Source organism: Pimephales promelas, chromosome 7 (genome assembly GCF_988280905.1).
Source record: "Pimephales promelas chromosome 7, fPimPro1.hap1.1, whole genome shotgun sequence".
Classification (NCBI taxonomy): domain Eukaryota; kingdom Metazoa; phylum Chordata; class Actinopteri; order Cypriniformes; family Leuciscidae; genus Pimephales; species Pimephales promelas.
Window position 1 is genome coordinate 38,997,853 of NC_142775.1, and position 19,807 is coordinate 39,017,659.

The window sequence follows — 19,807 nt, forward strand, 5'->3', positions numbered from 1 at the left end:
AAGTCAGAATACTTGAATTATCTTGTGTAAAGATATTGCAATGAAGGTGTAGCGTTGTGTTTTGTAGGAGTTTTATTTTTCTCTAGTTTGTGTTGAATACTTAATAAAAGGTTTTCAAGCAACCTGGTTGTGTGTTCATGTTGCATTTTAAGCATGATATGATCTTAAGATTAGTAACTGCATCACTCTACAGGTGAAACTCGAAAAATGTGTCAACTTAAAAGGTGAAACTAGACTCATTACATGCAAAGTGAGATATTTCAAGTCTTTATTTGTTATAATTTTGATGATTATGGATTATAGTTTATGAAAACCCCAAGTTTAGGAGTGGAAACCGGAAACTATCACGAATCCCAGTAATGTGACTTTCCTGCAGTCGTACAGATAGTGTTGCGAGAGGAGCGTTCAGGAGATCATCATTCTCTACATGTACGTTTGCTTATTAACTTATGTATAATCTAACTTATTGAGTTAAAAATGCTGTATTTACAGAAATTAATTTACTTAAATGTGTTTTTCAGGTTCTTAAACTGCACCTGCATGTAAACCTTCTGCCATCGGTGAGTCATTTTTATTAAAAAAAAAAAAAAAAAAGAATTAATTACTATGTTGTACATTTTTCATCTAGAAAAAAACCCCAATTATTTAAATTTAAAATAATTAAAAAAAAAAAAATATATATATATATATATATATATATATATCAGATTATTAAATTATTATTATATGTTAATGTTTTTAATTTAACATTTTATGCAGTATGTTTAGACTATTATGGGGACATTACCAATGCATTCAAATTGATAGGATTAGTTAAAAAAAATGTATATAGATAGTATTTGCTGTTTAATGTGTGTAACCTGAAGCACATGAAGTCAGTTTCTGCCCTCAGATGAGCATCGTAAAACACAACCCATATAAACTCTGTCCCTCCTGTAGATTAGTAGTATTACGACTCCCTCTGCTGGGGAGAGATGGGGTTTTCCTGGTGTGATGTGGGAAAGTCTCACACATCCTGACATTTGTCTTCTGGAACAAACTATTTTCCATGAAGCCACCCCTAGACACGTGCGTGTGTGTGTGTGTGTGTGTGTGTGTGTGTGTGTGTGTGTGTGTGTGTGTGTGTGTGTGTGTGTGTGTGTTTTCAGATGGCCAGACAATCAAGTTTGGATTGGCCTCTGGTGGGCAGGGTGACCAACTGAGAATATGGATTATTTCCCAGCTGCGACTCACGTCAGAGACGCACACAGAAGAAAATCAATAGTCATGTTTTCTCGTCGCTTGATAAACTTATGGTTGAGCCACTGTAGTCACTTGGACTATTTTAAACATTGTTTTTACTAACTTTCTGGGCCGGTAAGTTTCAATAACACGCAGTAGAAGCCTATGGAGGAGTGATCCAGCAGTCAGATTTCATCAAAAAAATGTTTTATTTGTGTTCTGAAGATGGACAAAAGTCTTACGGGGTTGGGTGAACTAACCCTTTAAGGGCGCAAATATAAGGTGTGATGCAGACGGATGTTAAAAGCAAGACACATACCAGACCAGAGAGTAATATTCAGAGAAAAAAGAGAGTGGATGCTTGACGAATGTCGTAATGAATGTATGTATAATATACGTATGTATAATGAAATACATGGTTACCAAACTATTGTAACTGACTGAATATGGCACAGTCCCAATAGAAATATTTAAAAATATTGATAAATAAATACAAATATGTTAATAAATAAATACAAATATAAATCAAATTTGAGTAGTCTAAATAAATATGATTTTAACAAAAATGAACTAAATTATTACGTGAATAAAAATTGATTAAAATCAGTAAATACATAAATTGAGATGATCATTGAGATAAACGTAAATACTAACATATAAAACAAATTATATATACATTTCATGAACTTTTCAAATACAATGGATAAATCAATAGGATTAACTAGCAGTTTTATAAAAATAACAACAGATATTTGCTGTTTTCTGAAGCTCAAACTCTTGTATAAAGTTTGAGCATATAATGAGATGTTTTCAATCTGTGATGTTAATAGTTGCAGCGTTTATATAAGATATATTTGTTTGTCTGAAATTTGTTGTGTCGTGTTAATGTTCCGATTGCAAATAATTTGTGTCGTGTTAATGTTCCGACTGCAAATAATTTAATGTGTGGCAGTCGAATATGCCAAAGATCTTGCCTAAAATATCAGATTTGAGAAGGAAATTGAAAGTGTGGTGTAAATCATTGTAATTGATTGTTTTGCCTCTAATAGTTTTAATGAACAGCCACTAGTTAAATGAAGACTCTTTAATCTGTAATCCTCCGCACAGGCGCCGGTGTCGGCTTCGTCTGTCTGTCACCGTGGCAACCGTCTCGGCTGACTGTGCCACTGCCTGCTGGGACGCTTCATACACACTTTTGTTTTACACACACATGCAGATAAGCAGCAGTCAATCACAGGGGTTGCTGGGATATTACGTCTCGTCGTCTTGCAGGAAATTGGCGTATATGTTTATATTCTGACTGGCGTTATCAGTGACTCCAGCTCGCTTGTGTTTTACACTTCTTTATATTGCCTGTCTGGGAGATTGATTTCATTTAGTTCATCTGAAGTGAATTCTGAACTTAAGTAATTGGTTTAGCCAAGCGTCGTGTTGCTGCGTCCATCTGGGGTCTGAGTGTGTTATAGTTAACTAAAACTAATAGAAAAAAAAAAAATGATTCAAAATATTAATACAAACTGTAACTGTATCTCAATTATGCTCAAATATCAATGTAGACGACAGTCTTCATTGCTTAGACAAACATAGCAGGACTTGCCCCAAAACCTAATGAGTGCCCTACATAGGTGGCATCCTAACTCAGAGAAAAGGACTTCTTTCCATACAAATATTATAAAAACTTAAAAAACAGTTACATCATCATCTGGTTTCACAGACGAGGCTTAAGTCCCAGACTAAATGCATGTTTGAGCTGATTTAACTGAAAGCAACTTGCACTGAGAAATCTTCATCAGTACATCAGTGCCATTATTTTTTGTCTTGAGATGCACATCAATAATGTTTTTTTTTACTAAAGCATGTTTATAAAAGATACTTAAATGTCCTCAATGAAGGCCTACTGAGTGCCTAATCCTGGCTTAATCTAAACCCTGTCTGTGGAACCAGGCCTAGGTGGAAATATATATATATTTTTTTAATCAAAATAATTTTATTGACTATTTACATTTATTGTGGTATAGCATAAGAACAAAAAATCCAAGGTTATCAATATGAAACATTAAAAATAATAAATAAATAATCAATTAAAATTAATAAAACAATAATACAATATTTTTAAAAAGCAAACTATTGTCTGTCTGTCTCTCTGCCTCTCTGTCTGTCTGATTGTCTCTCCATCTGTCTGTCTGTCTCTCTGCCTCTCAATTCAATTCAAATTGCTTTATTGGCATGACTGTAATCTCTGCATCAATCTCAGGCATCTCTGCCTGTCTGTCTGTCTGTCTGTCTCTCCGTCTGTCTGTCTCTCTGCCTGCCTGACTGTCTGACTGTCTCTTTGTCTGTCTGTCTGTCTCTCTGTCTGTCTGTGTCTCTGCCTGTCTGTCTCTCTGCCTGTCTCTCTGCCTGTCTGTCTCTCTGTCTGTCTGTGTCTCTGTCTGTCTCTCTGCCTGCCTCTCTGTCTCTCTGCCTGCCTGTCTGTCTGTCTCTCTGTCTGACTGTCTCTCTGTCTGCCTGTCTCTCTGTTTGTCTGCCCGTCTGTCTCTCTGTCTGCCTGACTGTCTGTCTCTCTCTGTCTGCCTGTCTCTCTGCCCGTCTGTCTGCCTATCTCTGTCTGTCTCTCTGTCTGTCTGCCCGTCTGTCTCTCTGTCTGCCTGACTGTCTGTCTCTCTGCCTGCCTGTCTGTCTGTCTGTCTCTCTCTGTCTGCCTGTCTCTCTGCCTGTCTGTCTGTCTGTCTGTCTGTCTGCCCATCTGTCTGCCTATCTCTGTCTGTCTGCCCGTCTGTCTCTCTGTCTGCCTGTCTGTCTGTCTCTCTCTGTCTGCCTGTCTCTCTGCCTGTCTGTCTGCCCGTCTGTCTGTCTGCCTATCTCTCTGTCTGTATGTCTGTCTGTCCCTCTCCTAGTATTATCTTTATCTGCTCTACTTCAGTCATGGTTGTAAAGTTGTGTATTAAGTTATTAAGTTTTTTGAAGTAGAGGTCTCTGATCGAGCTGTATTTGTGGCAGTGGAGGAGGAAGTGTGTCTCTGTTTCGATCTCTCCTGTCCTACACTGAACACACACCCTTTGCTCTCGGGGTAGCCAGCTCTTTCTGTGTCGGCCAATCTCGATGGCTAGACTGTGTTCACTCAGCCTGTACTTGCTCAGGATATGTCTCTGCTTTGTGTCTCTCACACTCTGAGATATTCCTCCATTTCATAATTTGATTTCAGATTTCGATAGAATTGTAGTTTACTTTGTGTTTTGGTTTCCTGATCCCAATGTTCCAGATATGTATTTTTAGAGTGTTTGGTAATTTGGTTTATTCTGATGTGTGTGTGTGAGGAGCAGTGCTGGTCGGGTTAGTGAGTCTCAGGACCAGCTGACTGAGGAGGCTCTTTTCGGGGTTCAGTTCTTGGGTCTGTAATGCTTTAAAATGTAGCGATTCTGTGGGACTTGATTTTAGATGCATCCAAAATTTGAGGGATCTTTTTTGCATATTAATAATCAATGGGAATCGGCCTAATTCTGCCCTACACACATTATTGGGTGTTTTCCTTTGTAGTTTTAGTATCATTTTGCAGAATTCTGTGTGTAGGGCTTCTGCTGGATGTCTGTCCCATCTAGTGTAGATCTGATCACTGAGTGGACCCCACACCTCACTTCCATACAGCGCAATGGGCTGGATCACACTATCAAAGATTTTACACCAGATTGGAATCGGTAATTCAGTGTTTTGGAATTTCTTCTTAATGGCGTATAGAGCTCTGCGAGCTTTATCTTTAAGAGCATTCACTGCCAGACTGAAACTCCCCGATGCAGTGATGACCAGGCTGAGGTACTGTCTCTCTCTGTCTGCCTGACTATCTGTCAGTCTCTTTGTCTGTCTGTCTCTTTATTTTAAATTGACTTATTTACATAGTTTATATTTAGTAATTGTTGTTATGTGCTAAAAATTTCAGGTTTAGATTTAAACAAACTTTTTTTTAAGCTTATAGTTGCCTAATGTTTTTAAGTTTTTTTCCATCTAATATTTTATTTCAGCTTCGATTTTTTTTAATTTACAAAAAACATGTTTTAGTTCTAGTAAACAATAACAGCACTGCTATTATTTAAAAATAAATAAATAAATAAAATAGCATGTGACACAAACACACATCGTTTGACCAGCAGAGGGACCTGTGGTGTCGGATTCGGATCTCAGTCTTGAAAACAGAAGAGCATTCATTTAAAAGACCAACAAAAACCATAACATTGAACAGTGAATGATTCTATGATTCACTCATATACAAACCCAATTCCATAAAAGTTGGGACACTGTACAAATTGTGAATAAAAACAGAATGCAATGATGTGGAAGTTTCAAATTTCAATATTATATTTAGAATACAACATAGATGACATATCAAATGTTTAAACTGAGAAAATGCATAATTTTAAGGGAAAAATAAGTTGATTTTAAATTTCATGGCATCAACACATCTCAAAAAAGTTGGGACAAGGCCATTTTTACCACTGTGTGGCATCCCCTCTTCTTTTAATAACAGTCTGCAAACGTCTGGGGACTGAGGAGACAAGTTGCTCAAGTTTAGGAATAGGAATGTTGTCCCATTCTTGTCTAATAAAGGCTTCTAGCTGCTCAACTGTCTTAGGTCTTCTTTGTTGCATCTTCCTCTTTATGATGCGCCAAATGTTTTCTATGGGTGAAAGATCTGGACTGCAGGCTGGCCATTTCAGTACCCGGATCCTTCTTCTACGCAGCCATGATGTTGTAAATGATGCAGTATGTGGTTTGGCATTGTCTTGTTGGAAAATACTAGGTCTTCCCTGAAAGAGACGATGTCTGGATGGGAGCATATGTTGTTCTAGAACTTGGATATACCTTTCAGCATTGATGGTGCCTTTCCAGATGTGTAAGCTGCCCATGCCACACGCACTCATGCAACCCCATACCATCAGAGATGCAGGCTTCTGAACTGAGCACTGATAACAACTTGGGTTGTCCTTGTCCTCTTTAGTCCGGATGACATGGCGTCCCAGTTTTCCAAAAAGAACTTCAAATTTTGATTCGTCTGACCACAGAACAGTTTTCCACTTTGCTAGAGTCCACTTTAAATGAGCCTTGGCCCAGAGAAAACGCCTGCGCTTCTGGTTCCCGTTTAGATATGGCTTCTTTTTTGACCTATAGAGCTTTAGCCGGCAACGCTGAATGGCATGGTGGATTGTGTTCACTGATAATGTTTTCTGGAAGTATTCTTGAGCCCATGTTGTGATTTCCATTACAGTAGCATTCCTGTGTGTGATGCAGTGCCGTCTAAGGGCCCGAAGATCACGGGCATTCAGTATGGTTTTCCGGCCTTGACCCTTATGCACAGAGATTGTTCCAGAATACAACATAGATGACATATCAAATGTTGAAAGTGAGGTATTTTGAATTGCCATGCCAAATATTGGCTCCTTTTGGATTTCATGAGAGCTACAAATTCCAAAAAAGTTGGGACAGGTAGCAATAAGAGGCCAGAAAAGTTAAATGTACATATAAGGAACAGCTGGAGGACCAATTTGCAACTTATTAGGTCAATTGGCAACATGATTGGGTATAAAAAGAGCCTCTCAGAGTGGCAGTGTCTCTCAGAAGTCAAGATGGGCAGAGGATCACCAATTCCCCCAATGCTGAGGCAAAAAATAGTGGAGCAATATCAGAAAGGAGTTTCTCAGAGAAAAATTGCAAAGAGTTTGAAGTTATCATCATCAACAGTGCATAATATCATCCAAAGATTCAGTTGGGCGAAAAATTAAGTTTCTCCAATCTTCTCAAAACTCTGGATTATGATAGAGGGCTGTGAGACTTTGACCTGAGTGCAAAAATGGAGGCTCTAGACCCTTCCAGAGCTGAGATATCGAAATTAAAAATTTCGACCCGAAAAAAAAACGACAGTGTTACCCCTTTCGTTTTTTTTTCATTTTTGGGCGAAAAATTAAGTTTCTCCAATCTTCTCAAAACTCTGGATTATGATAGAGGGCTGTGAGACTTTGACCTGAGTGCAAAAATGGAGGCTCTAGACCCTTCCAGAGCTGAGATATCGAAATTCAAAATTTCGACCCGAAAAAAAAAACGACAGTGTTACCCCTTTCGTTTTTTTTCATTTTTGGGCGAAAAATTAAGTTTCTCCAATCTTCTCAAAACTCTGGATTATGATAGAGGGCTGTGAGACTTTGACCTGAGTGCAAAAATGGAGGCTCTAGACCCTTCCAGAGCTGAGATATCGAAATTAAAAATTTCGACCCGAAAAAAAAAACGAGTGTTACCCCTTTCGTTTTTTTTCATTTTTGGGCGAAAAATTAAGTTTCTCCAATCTTCTCAAAACTCTGGATTATGATAGAGGGCCGTGAGACTTTGACCTGAGTGCAAAAATGGAGGCTCTAGACCCTTCCAGAGCTGAGATATCGAAATTCAAAATTTCGACCCGAAAAAAAAACGACAGTGTTACCCCTTTCGTTTTTTTTCATTTTTGGGCGAAAAATTAAGTTTCTCCAATCTTCTCAAAACTCTGGATTATGATAGAGGGCCGTGAGACTTTGACCTGAGTGCAAAAATGGATGATCTAGACCCTTCCAGAGCTGAGATATCGAAATTCAAAATTTCGACCCGAAAAAAAAACGACAGTGTTACCCCTTTCGTTTTTTTTCATTTTTGGGCGAAAAATTAAGTTTCTCCAATCTTCTCAAAACTCTGGATTATGATAGAGGGCTGTGAGACTTTGACCTGAGTGCAAAAATGGATGATCTAGACCCTTCCAGAGCTGAGATATCGAAATTCAAAATTTCGACCCGAAAAAAAAACGACAGTGTTACCCCTTTCGTTTTTTTTCATTTTTGGGCGAAAAATTAAGTTTCTCCAATCTTCTCAAAACTCTGGATTATGATAGAGGGCTGTGAGACTTTGACCTGAGTGCAAAAATGGAGGCTCTAGACCCTTCCAGAGCTGAGATATCGAAATTCAAAATTTTGACCCGAAAAAAAAACGACAGTGTTACCCCTTTCGTTTTTTTTTCATTTTTGGGCGAAAAATTAAGTTTCTCCAATCTTCTCAAAACTCTGGATTATGATAGAGGGCTGTGAGACTTTGACCTGAGTGCAAAAATGTAGGCTCTAGACCCTTCCAGAGCTGAGATATCGAAATTCAAAATTTCGACCCGAAAAAAAAACGACAGTGTTACCCCTTTCGTTTTTTTTCATTTTTGGGCGAAAAATTAAGTTTCTCCAATCTTCTCAAAACTCTGGATTATGATAGAGGGCTGTGAGACTTTGACCTGAGTGCAAAAATGTAGGCTCTAGACCCTTCCAGAGCTGAGATATCGAAATTCAAAATTTCGACCCGAAAAAAAAACGACAGTGTTACCCCTTTCGTTTTTTTTTCATTTTTGGGCGAAAAATTAAGTTTCTCCAATCTTCTCAAAACTCTGGATTATGATAGAGGGCTGTGAGACTTTGACCTGAGTGCAAAAATGGATGATCTAGACCCTTCCAGAGCTGAGATATCGAAATTCAAAATTTCGACCCGAAAAAAAAACGACAGTGTTACCCCTTTCGTTTTTTTTCATTTTTGGGCGAAAAATTAAGTTTCTCCAATCTTCTCAAAACTCTGGATTATGATAGAGGGCTGTGAGACTTTGACCTGAGTGCAAAAATGGATGATCTAGACCCTTCCAGAGCTGAGATATCGAAATTCAAAATTTCGACCCGAAAAAAAAACGACAGTGTTACCCCTTTCGTTTTTTTTTCATTTTTGGGCGAAAAATTAAGTTTCTCCAATCTTCTCAAAACTCTGGATTATGATAGAGGGCTGTGAGACTTTGACCTGAGTGCAAAAATGTAGGCTCTAGACCCTTCCAGAGCTGAGATATCGAAATTCAAAATTTCGACCCGAAAAAAAAAACGACAGTGTTACCCCTTTCGTTTTTTTTCATTTTTGGGCGAAAAATTAAGTTTCTCCAATCTTCTCAAAACTCTGGATTATGATAGAGGGCTGTGAGACTTTGACCTGAGTGCAAAAATGGAGGCTCTAGACCCTTCCAGAGCTGAGATATCGAAATTCAAAATTTCGACCCGAAAAAAAAACGACAGTGTTACCCCTTTCGTTTTTTTTCATTTTTGGGCGAAAAATTAAGTTTCTCCAATCTTCTCAAAACTCTGGATTATGATAGAGGGCTGTGAGACTTTGACCTGAGTGCAAAAATGTAGGCTCTAGACCCTTCCAGAGCTGAGATATCGAAATTCAAAATTTCGACCCGAAAAAAAAACGACAGTGTTACCCCTTTCATTTTTTTCATTTTTGGGCGAAAAATTAAGTTTCTCCAATCTTCTCAAAACTCTGGATTATGATAGAGGGCTGTGAGACTTTGACCTGAGTGCAAAAATGGATGATCTAGACCCTTCCAGAGCTGAGATATCGAAATTCAAAATTTCGACCCGAAAAAAAAACGACAGTGTTACCCCTTTCGTTTTTTTTCATTTTTGGGCGAAAAATTAAGTTTCTCCAATCTTCTCAAAACTCTGGATTATGATAGAGGGCTGTGAGACTTTGACCTGAGTGCAAAAATGGATGATCTAGACCCTTCCAGAGCTGAGATATCGAAATTCAAAATTTCGACCCGAAAAAAAAACGACAGTGTTACCCCTTTCGTTTTTTTTCATTTTTGGGCGAAAAATTAAGTTTCTCCAATCTTCTCAAAACTCTGGATTATGATAGAGGGCTGTGAGACTTTGACCTGAGTGCAAAAATGGATGATCTAGACCCTTCCAGAGCTGAGATATCGAAATTCAAAATTTCGACCCGAAAAAAAACCGACAGTGTTACCCCTTTCGTTTTTTTTTCATTTTTGGGCGAAAAATTAAGTTTCTCCAATCTTCTCAAAACTCTGGATTATGATAGAGGGCTGTGAGACTTTGACCTGAGTGCAAAAATGGATGATCTACCCTTCCAGAGCTGAGATATCGAAATTCAAAATTTCGACCCGAAAAAAAAAACGACAGTGTTACCCCTTTCGTTTTTTTTCATTTTTGGGCGAAAAATTAAGTTTCTCCAATCTTCTCAAAACTCTGGATTATGATAGAGGGCTGTGAGACTTTGACCTGAGTGCAAAAATGGATGATCTAGACCCTTCCAGAGCTGAGATATCGAAATTCAAAATTTCGACCCGAAAAAAAAACGACAGTGTTACCCCTTTCGTTTTTTTTTTCATTTTTGGGCGAAAAATTAAGTTTCTCCAATCTTCTCAAAACTCTGGATTATGATAGAGGGCTGTGAGACTTTGACCTGAGTGCAAAAATGGATGATCTAGACCCTTCCAGAGCTGAGATATCGAAATTCAAAATTTCGACCCGAAAGAAAAACGACAGTGTTACCCCTTTCGTTTTTTTTCATTTTTGGGCGAAAAATTAAGTTTCTCCAATCTTCTCAAAACTCTGGATTATGATAGAGGGCCGTGAGACTTTGACCTGAGTGCAAAAATGGATGATCTAGACCCTTCCAGAGCTGAGATATCGAAATTCAAAATTTCGACCCGAAAAAAAAACGACAGTGTTACCCCTTTCGTTTTTTTTCATTTTTGGGCGAAAAATTAAGTTTCTCCAATCTTCTCAAAACTCTGGATTATGATAGAGGGCTGTGAGACTTTGACCTGAGTGCAAAAATGTAGGCTCTAGACCCTTCCAGAGCTGAGATATCGAAATTCAAAATTTCGACCCGAAAAAAAACGACAGTGTTACCCCTTTCGTTTTTTTTTCATTTTTGGGCGAAAAATTAAGTTTCTCCAATCTTCTCAAAACTCTGGATTATGATAGAGGGCTGTGAGACTTTGACCTGAGTGCAAAAATGGATGATCTAGACCCTTCCAGAGCTGAGATATCGAAATTCAAAATTTCGACCCGAAAAAAAAACGACAGTGTTACCCCTTTCGTTTTTTTTCATTTTTGGGCGAAAAATTAAGTTTCTCCAATCTTCTCAAAACTCTGGATTATTATAGAGGGCTGTGAGACTTTGACCTGAGTGCAAAAATGGATGATCTAGACCCTTCCAGAGCTGAGATATCGAAATTCAAAATTTCGACCCGAAAAAAAAACGACAGTGTTACCCCTTTCGTTTTTTTTTTTCATTTTTGGGCGAAAAATTAATTTTCTCCAATCTTCTCAAAACTCTGGATTATGATAGAGGGCTGTGAGACTTTGACCTGAGTGCAAAAATGGATGATCTAGACCCTTCCAGAGCTGAGATATCGAAATTCAAAATTTCGACCCGAAAAAAAAACGACAGTGTTACCCCTTTCGTTTTTTTTTTTCATTTTTGGGCGAAAAATTAAGTTTCTCCAATCTTCTCAAAACTCTGGATTATGATAGAGGGCTGTGAGACTTTGACCTGAGTGCAAAAATGGATGATCTAGACCCTTCCAGAGCTGAGATATCGAAATTCAAAATTTCGACCCGTTTTTTTTCATTTTTGGGCGAAAAATTAAGTTTCTCCAATCTTCTCAAAACTCTGGATTATGATAGAGGGCTGTGAGACTTTGACCTGAGTGCAAAAATGGATGATCTAGACCCTTCCAGAGCTGAGATATCGAAATTCAAAATTTCGACCCGAAAAAAAAACGACAGTGTTACCCCTTTCGTTTTTTTTCATTTTTGGGCGAAAAATTAAGTTTCTCCAATCTTCTCAAAACTCTGGATTATGATAGAGGGCTGTGAGACTTTGACCTGAGTGCAAAAATGGATGATCTAGACCCTTCCAGAGCTGAGATATCGAAATTCAAAATTTCGACCCGAAAAAAAAACGACAGTGTTACCCCTTTCGTTTTTTTTCATTTTTGGGCGAAAAATTAAGTTTCTCCAATCTTCTCAAAACTCTGGATTATGATAGAGGGCCGTGAGACTTTGACCTGAGTGCAAAAATGGATGATCTAGACCCTTCCAGAGCTGAGATATCGAAATTCAAAATTTCGACCCGAAAAAAAAACGACAGTGTTACCCCTTTCGTTTTTTTTCATTTTTGGGCGAAAAATTAAGTTTCTCCAATCTTCTCAAAACTCTGGATTATGATAGAGGGCTGTGAGACTTTGACCTGAGTGCAAAAATGGATGATCTAGACCCTTCCAGAGCTGAGATATCGAAATTCAAAATTTCGACCCGAAAAAAAAACGACAGTGTTACCCCTTTCGTTTTTTTTTTCATTTTTGGGCGAAAAATTAAGTTTCTCCAATCTTCTCAAAACTCTGGATTATGATAGAGGGCTGTGAGACTTTGACCTGAGTGCAAAAATGGAGGCTCTAGACCCTTCCAGAGCTGAGATATCGAAATTCAAAATTTCGACCCGAAAAAAAAAACGACAGTGTTACCCCTTTCGTTTTTTTTCATTTTTGGGCGAAAAATTAAGTTTCTCCAATCTTCTCAAAACTCTGGATTATGATAGAGGGCTGTGAGACTTTGACCTGAGTGCAAAAATGGAGGCTCTAGACCCTTCCAGAGCTGAGATATCGAAATTCAAAATTTCGACCCGAAAAAAAAACGACAGTGTTACCCCTTTCGTTTTTTTTCATTTTTGGGCGAAAAATTAAGTTTCTCCAATCTTCTCAAAACTCTGGATTATGATAGAGGGCTGTGAGACTTTGACCTGAGTGCAAAAATGTAGGCTCTAGACCCTTCCAGAGCTGAGATATCGAAATTCAAAATTTCGACCCGAAAAAAAAACGACAGTGTTACCCCTTTCGTTTTTTTTCATTTTTGGGCGAAAAATTAAGTTTCTCCAATCTTCTCAAAACTCTGGATTATGATAGAGGGCTGTGAGACTTTGACCTGAGTGCAAAAATGGAGGCTCTAGACCCTTCCAGAGCTGAAATATCGAAATTCAAAATTTCGACCCGAAAAAAAAAACGACAGTGTTACCCCTTTCGTTTTTTTTCATTTTTGGGCGAAAAATTAAGTTTCTCCAATCTTCTCAAAACTCTGGATTATGATAGAGGGCTGTGAGACTTTGACCTGAGTGCAAAAATGGATGATCTAGACCCTTCCAGAGCTGAGATATCGAAATTCAAAATTTCGACCCGAAAAAAAAACGACAGTGTTACCCCTTTCGTTTTTTTTCATTTTTGGGCGAAAAATTAAGTTTCTCCAATCTTCTCAAAACTCTGGATTATGATAGAGGGCTGTGAGACTTTGACCTGAGTGCAAAAATGGATGATCTAGACCCTTCCAGAGCTGAGATATCGAAATTCAAAATTTCGACCCGAAAAAAAACCGACAGTGTTACCCCTTTCGTTTTTTTTCATTTTTGGGCGAAAAATTAAGTTTCTCCAATATTCTCAAAACTCTGGATTATGATAGAGGGCTGTGAGACTTTGACCTGAGTGCAAAAATGGATGATCTAGACCCTTCCAGAGCTGAGATATCGAAATTCAAAATTTCGACCCGAAAAAAAAACGACAGTGTTACCCCTTTCGTTTTTTTTCATTTTTGGGCGAAAAATTAAGTTTCTCCAATCTTCTCAAAACTCTGGATTATGATAGAGGGCTGTGAGACTTTGACCTGAGTGCAAAAATGGATGATCTAGACCCTTCCAGAGCTGAGATATCGAAATTCAAAATTTCGACCCGAAAAAAAAACGACAGTGTTACCCCTTTCGTTTTTTTTTTTCATTTTTGGGCGAAAAATTAAGTTTCTCCAATCTTCTCAAAACTCTGGATTATGATAGAGGGCTGTGAGACTTTGACCTGAGTGCAAAAATGGATGATCTAGACCCTTCCAGAGCTGAGATATCGAAATTCAAAATTTCGACCCGAAAAAAAAACGACAGTGTTACCCCTTTCGTTTTTTTTTCATTTTTGGGCGAAAAATTAAGTTTCTCCAATCTTCTCAAAACTCTGGATTATGATAGAGGGCTGTGAGACTTTGACCTGAGTGCAAAAATGGATGATCTAGACCCTTCCAGAGCTGAGATATCGAAATTCAAAATTTCGACCCGTTTTTTTTCATTTTTGGGCGAAAAATTAAGTTTCTCCAATCTTCTCAAAACTCTGGATTATGATAGAGGGCTGTGAGACTTTGACCTGAGTGCAAAAATGGATGATCTAGACCCTTCCAGAGCTGAGATATCGAAATTCAAAATTTCGACCCGAAAAAAAAACGACAGTGTTACCCCTTTCGTTTTTTTTCATTTTTGGGCGAAAAATTAAGTTTCTCCAATCTTCTCAAAACTCTGGATTATGATAGAGGGCTGTGAGACTTTGACCTGAGTGCAAAAATGGATGATCTAGACCCTTCCAGAGCTGAGATATCGAAATTCAAAATTTCGACCCGAAAAAAAAACGACAGTGTTACCCCTTTCGTTTTTTTTCATTTTTGGGCGAAAAATTAAGTTTCTCCAATCTTCTCAAAACTCTGGATTATGATAGAGGGCCGTGAGACTTTGACCTGAGTGCAAAAATGGATGATCTAGACCCTTCCAGAGCTGAGATATCGAAATTCAAAATTTCGACCCGAAAAAAAAACGACAGTGTTACCCCTTTCGTTTTTTTTCATTTTTGGGCGAAAAATTAAGTTTCTCCAATCTTCTCAAAACTCTGGATTATGATAGAGGGCCGTGAGACTTTGACCTGAGTGCAAAAATGGATGATCTAGACCCTTCCAGAGCTGAGATATCGAAATTCAAAATTTCGACCCGAAAAAAAAACGACAGTGTTACCCCTTTCGTTTTTTTTTCATTTTTGGGCGAAAAATTAAGTTTCTCCAATCTTCTCAAAACTCTGGATTATGATAGAGGGCTGTGAGACTTTGACCTGAGTGCAAAAATGGATGATCTAGACCCTTCCAGAGTTGAGATATCGAAATTCAAAATTTCGACCCGAAAAAAAAACGACAGTGTTACCCCTTTCGTTTTTTTTCATTTTTGGGCGAAAAATTAAGTTTCTCCAATCTTCTCAAAACTCTGGATTATGATAGAGGGCTGTGAGACTTTGACCTGAGTGCAAAAATGGAGGCTCTAGACCCTTCCAGAGCTGAGATATCGAAATTCAAAATTTCGACCCGAAAAAAAAACGACAGTGTTACCCCTTTCGTTTTTTTTCATTTTTGGGCGAAAAATTAAGTTTCTCCAATCTTCTCAAAACTCAGGATTATGATAGAGGGCTGTGAGACTTTGACCTGAGTGCAAAAATGGAGGCTCTAGACCCTTCCAGAGCTGAGATATCGAAATTCAAAATTTCGACCCGAAAAAAAAACGACAGTGTTACCCCTTTCGTTTTTTTTTCATTTTTGGGCGAAAAATTAAGTTTCTCCAATCTTCTCAAAACTCTGGATTATGATAGAGGGCTGTGAGACTTTGACCTGAGTGCAAAAATGTAGGCTCTAGACCCTTCCAGAGCTGAGATATCGAAATTCAAAATTTCGACCCGAAAAAAAAACGACAGTGTTACCCCTTTCGTTTTTTTTCATTTTTGGGCGAAAAATTAAGTTTCTCCAATCTTCTCAAAACTCTGGATTATGATAGAGGGCTGTGAGACTTTGACCTGAGTGCAAAAATGGAGGCTCTAGACCCTTCCAGAGCTGAAATATCGAAATTCAAAATTTCGACCCGAAAAAAAAAACGACAGTGTTACCCCTTTCGTTTTTTTTCATTTTTGGGCGAAAAATTAAGTTTCTCCAATCTTCTCAAAACTCTGGATTATGATAGAGGGCTGTGAGACTTTGACCTGAGTGCAAAAATGGATGATCTAGACCCTTCCAGAGCTGAGATATCGAAATTCAAAATTTCGACCCGAAAAAAAAAACGACAGTGTTACCCCTTTCGTTTTTTTTCATTTTTGGGCGAAAAATTAAGTTTCTCCAATCTTCTCAAAACTCTGGATTATGATAGAGGGCTGTGAGACTTTGACCTGAGTGCAAAAATGGATGATCTAGACCCTTCCAGAGCTGAGATATCGAAATTCAAAATTTCGACCCGAAAAAAAAACGACAGTGTTACCCCTTTCGTTTTTTTTCATTTTTGGGCGAAAAATTAAGTTTCTCCAATCTTCTCAAAACTCTGGATTATGATAGAGGGCCGTGAGACTTTGACCTGAGTGCAAAAATGGATGATCTAGACCCTTCCAGAGCTGAGATATCGAAATTCAAAATTTCGACCCGAAAAAAAAACGACAGTGTTACCCCTTTCGTTTTTTTTCATTTTTGGGCGAAAAATTAAGTTTCTCCAATCTTCTCAAAACTCTGGATTATGATAGAGGGCTGTGAGACTTTGACCTGAGTGCAAAAATGGATGATCTAGACCCTTCCAGAGCTGAGATATCGAAATTCAAAATTTCGACCCGAAAAAAAAACGACAGTGTTACCCCTTTCGTTTTTTTTTTCATTTTTGGGCGAAAAATTAAGTTTCTCCAATCTTCTCAAAACTCTGGATTATGATAGAGGGCTGTGAGACTTTGACCTGAGTGCAAAAATGGAGGCTCTAGACCCTTCCAGAGCTGAGATATCGAAATTCAAAATTTCGACCCGAAAAAAAAAACGACAGTGTTACCCCTTTCGTTTTTTTTCATTTTTGGGCGAAAAATTAAGTTTCTCCAATCTTCTCAAAACTCTGGATTATGATAGAGGGCTGTGAGACTTTGACCTGAGTGCAAAAATGGAGGCTCTAGACCCTTCCAGAGCTGAGATATCGAAATTCAAAATTTCGACCCGAAAAAAAAACGACAGTGTTACCCCTTTCGTTTTTTTTCATTTTTGGGCGAAAAATTAAGTTTCTCCAATCTTCTCAAAACTCTGGATTATGATAGAGGGCTGTGAGACTTTGACCTGAGTGCAAAAATGTAGGCTCTAGACCCTTCCAGAGCTGAGATATCGAAATTCAAAATTTCGACCCGAAAAAAAAACGACAGTGTTACCCCTTTCGTTTTTTTTCATTTTTGGGCGAAAAATTAAGTTTCTCCAATCTTCTCAAAACTCTGGATTATGATAGAGGGCTGTGAGACTTTGACCTGAGTGCAAAAATGGAGGCTCTAGACCCTTCCAGAGCTGAAATATCGAAATTCAAAATTTCGACCCGAAAAAAAAAACGACAGTGTTACCCCTTTCGTTTTTTTTCATTTTTGGGCGAAAAATTAAGTTTCTCCAATCTTCTCAAAACTCTGGATTATGATAGAGGGCTGTGAGACTTTGACCTGAGTGCAAAAATGGATGATCTAGACCCTTCCAGAGCTGAGATATCGAAATTCAAAATTTCGACCCGAAAAAAAAACGACAGTGTTACCCCTTTCGTTTTTTTTCATTTTTGGGCGAAAAATTAAGTTTCTCCAATCTTCTCAAAACTCTGGATTATGATAGAGGGCTGTGAGACTTTGACCTGAGTGCAAAAATGGATGATCTAGACCCTTCCAGAGCTGAGATATCGAAATTCAAAATTTCGACCCGAAAAAAAACCGACAGTGTTACCCCTTTCGTTTTTTTTCATTTTTGGGCGAAAAATTAAGTTTCTCCAATATTCTCAAAACTCTGGATTATGATAGAGGGCTGTGAGACTTTGACCTGAGTGCAAAAATGGATGATCTAGACCCTTCCAGAGCTGAGATATCGAAATTCAAAATTTCGACCCGAAAAAAAAACGACAGTGTTACCCCTTTCGTTTTTTTTCATTTTTGGGCGAAAAATTAAGTTTCTCCAATCTTCTCAAAACTCTGGATTATGATAGAGGGCTGTGAGACTTTGACCTGAGTGCAAAAATGGATGATCTAGACCCTTCCAGAGCTGAGATATCGAAATTCAAAATTTCGACCCGAAAAAAAAACGACAGTGTTACCCCTTTCGTTTTTTTTTTTCATTTTTGGGCGAAAAATTAAGTTTCTCCAATCTTCTCAAAACTCTGGATTATGATAGAGGGCTGTGAGACTTTGACCTGAGTGCAAAAATGGATGATCTAGACCCTTCCAGAGCTGAGATATCGAAATTCAAAATTTCGACCCGAAAAAAAAACGACAGTGTTACCCCTTTCGTTTTTTTTTCATTTTTGGGCGAAAAATTAAGTTTCTCCAATCTTCTCAAAACTCTGGATTATGATAGAGGGCTGTGAGACTTTGACCTGAGTGCAAAAATGGATGATCTAGACCCTTCCAGAGCTGAGATATCGAAATTCAAAATTTCGACCCGTTTTTTTTCATTTTTGGGCGAAAAATTAAGTTTCTCCAATCTTCTCAAAACTCTGGATTATGATAGAGGGCTGTGAGACTTTGACCTGAGTGCAAAAATGGATGATCTAGACCCTTCCAGAGCTGAGATATCGAAATTCAAAATTTCGACCCGAAAAAAAAACGACAGTGTTACCCCTTTCGTTTTTTTTCATTTTTGGGCGAAAAATTAAGTTTCTCCAATCTTCTCAAAACTCTGGATTATGATAGAGGGCTGTGAGACTTTGACCTGAGTGCAAAAATGGATGATCTAGACCCTTCCAGAGCTGAGATATCGAAATTCAAAATTTCGACCCGAAAAAAAAACGACAGTGTTACCCCTTTCGTTTTTTTTCATTTTTGGGCGAAAAATTAAGTTTCTCCAATCTTCTCAAAACTCTGGATTATGATAGAGGGCCGTGAGACTTTGACCTGAGTGCAAAAATGGATGATCTAGACCCTTCCAGAGCTGAGATATCGAAATTCAAAATTTCGACCCGAAAAAAAAACGACAGTGTTACCCCTTTCGTTTTTTTTCATTTTTGGGCGAAAAATTAAGTTTCTCCAATCTTCTCAAAACTCTGGATTATGATAGAGGGCCGTGAGACTTTGACCTGAGTGCAAAAATGGATGATCTAGACCCTTCCAGAGCTGAGATATCGAAATTCAAAATTTCGACCCGAAAAAAAAACGACAGTGTTACCCCTTTCGTTTTTTTTTCATTTTTGGGCGAAAAATTAAGTTTCTCCAATCTTCTCAAAACTCTGGATTATGATAGAGGGCTGTGAGACTTTGACCTGAGTGCAAAAATGGATGATCTAGACCCTTCCAGAGTTGAGATATCGAAATTCAAAATTTCGACCCGAAAAAAAAACGACAGTGTTACCCCTTTCGTTTTTTTTCATTTTTGGGCGAAAAATTAAGTTTCTCCAATCTTCTCAAAACTCTGGATTATGATAGAGGGCTGTGAGACTTTGACCTGAGTGCAAAAATGGAGGCTCTAGACCCTTCCAGAGCTGAGATATCGAAATTCAAAATTTCGACCCGAAAAAAAAACGACAGTGTTACCCCTTTCGTTTTTTTTTCATTTTTGGGCGAAAAATTAAGTTTCTCCAATCTTCTCAAAACTCTGGATTATGATAGAGGGCTGTGAGACTTTGACCTGAGTGCAAAAATGGATGATCTAGACCCTTCCAGAGCTGAGATATCGAAATTCAAAATTTCGACCCGTTTTTTTTCATTTTTGGGCGAAAAATTAAGTTTCTCCAATCTTCTCAAAACTCTGGATTATGATAGAGGGCTGTGAGACTTTGACCTGAGTGCAAAAATGGATGATCTAGACCCTTCCAGAGCTGAGATATCGAAATTCAAAATTTCGACCCGAAAAAAAAACGACAGTGTTACCCCTTTCGTTTT